This window comes from Dermacentor andersoni, chromosome 3, assembly GCF_023375885.2.
Source record: "Dermacentor andersoni chromosome 3, qqDerAnde1_hic_scaffold, whole genome shotgun sequence".
NCBI classification, from domain to species: Eukaryota; Metazoa; Arthropoda; class Arachnida; order Ixodida; family Ixodidae; genus Dermacentor; species Dermacentor andersoni.
The window spans coordinates 152,341,344-152,343,283 of record NC_092816.1 but is presented as its reverse complement, the minus strand read 5'-3'; the positions used below and the strand labels follow the sequence as shown (position 1 = coordinate 152,343,283).

The following is a 1,940-nucleotide window of genomic DNA, read 5'->3' as shown; positions in this document are numbered from 1 at the left end:
TCCAGTTCCAAAGTGGAATGGCTCATAATTTTTCTCCAGATATTGCGTCACTGCTCCCAATTACGTGGAAGTGAAATTTTCACGCGAACACCGAGCTCCATTTCATCATTTTTTCACGAAACCATGCTTTGTTTCACGTGTCCTTACCTCTATCTCGTTTTGTTTTGGTCAATATCATTTCGGCCATCGTTGTCTCGACGGCAGGCTTACATTACAACTGAGCGCGATTTATATTCCAGTAGCATTGATTTATAATTTGCATAAACATTAGATTTTGAGTTTCAATATTCCCCCCTAATAAATTGAATTCTCCTCTATTACCACCCACTTCACAACAAATGCCCAGTTGCGGCTCCGTGCTAATGTTTGGGCGCATTTCTAAGTTCATCATTATCATTATCAGCGAACTCGCGCTCGTGCCAACCTATTCGGAATTGGTCCGAAAGTAAAAGCACAAATTAACAGTTAAATCTTACTATTATTATTCATATTTTACCTTACTCAATTTTAAGTATACCTTTTTTCTTTTTATTTTTAAACATTCCTCTAAACGCAAGGCTTACTATAGTGTTGATCAATACTTTATCTCATGTATTCATAGCTTATTTTGCATCTTGGATTATTTGTTTTCTTTTCTTTTTTCGGGTTATTTATTTATTAACCAGTTTATTTTATTTTATTTCTTGAATCATATTACCACCCGATTCGTGGCCTATCCCCCTCAGTGGGTTTGCGCCATTAACTGAGGCTTCATCATCATCATCATCATTGGTCCCAATACGCCACGGCAATTTGTAGCCACGTCAGCCCCTCTCCAGGCAGGCAGCTAGGGTCGACCGCGCCGAAAGATGACGTCGCGGTGGAACGTCAACGAGAATCCTAGCCAGCAGTGCCTGGAGAGGGTAAAGCGTGATCTTGCCGAATTCCACGCCGACCCGGCGCCGGGAGTGTTCATGGCGCCCGACGAGAAGGACATGACTACCGTTCACGCCGTCGTGGTGGGCGCCGCAGGCACGTCTTACGAGGGAGGCTTCTTCCACCTGCTCATCAAGTGCACCAACCAGTACCCGATGTCGCCGCCTCTGGTGCGCTTCATGACCACCGACGGAGGGCGCGTGACGTTCAACCCGCACATCTCGTACGGCGGCCACATCTGCCTCAGCCTGCTGGGCACCATGGCCGGGCCGCCCTGGACGCCCGCGCACAGCCTGTCCTCGGTTGCCGTGTCCATCCAGTCGATGTTGGACGACAGCGTCGGAAACGTCGACGGCGGATTAGACGCTCTCGAGCACATCATGTTTGGCTTCTGGAATCCGGGCAATGCAAAGGCCATGCGCTACCAGACACTCCGGGTGGCCGTTTGCAATACCATCGAGTCTTGCCTCGCGGACAACTGCCCGTTCCCGCCATCTCTGCGGGACCAGTTGCTCGTCAGCTTCACGGAGAACTACGGCAAGTACGAAGAGGTGGCCAAGGCGGAGCTGGCCGGAAACCAGGGCGGGGTGTTTGCATGGCTCGGCTTCGAAAACAAGTACGAGGTGCTTCTGGCGAGGCTGCAGAACCTTAGAAAAATGGTCGAGACGCACAACAATGCCGCCGCGAACGCTGCCTCTGATGCGCTTAAATATCGCTAAACCCTTCTCGTCTGCACAGCTGTGTAATCGAAGGCGGGGATTTTCAAGAATGCGCAGCGTCCCACGAAATTTTCATCGTGCAGACGTTACCCAGTGATTTTGGCATCGAATAAAGAAATTCTATTGCTTTTCCAGAGGGCAATCTTTCAGTGTCCACACCAGAGGTTTCCCTGCTAAAATCTGTATTCACAAAAAATATTTCCGGTATCCGTACTTTAGCAAGCATATATGCTGCGTAACTGGTCGATGTTGAACTTCTTTTTCTGAACTGTTTCATACAGCTACTTAACCAAAGGCGACGTACCA

The 1,940-nt window shown here is 48.6% G+C and overlaps 1 pseudogene; it reads left to right on the top strand.

The window, feature by feature from the left end:
- Positions 1–848: 848 nt before the first annotated feature.
- Positions 849–1,634, top strand: LOC126524256 (ubiquitin-conjugating enzyme E2 Z pseudogene; annotated as a pseudogene).
- Positions 1,635–1,940: the final 306 nt, after the last annotated feature.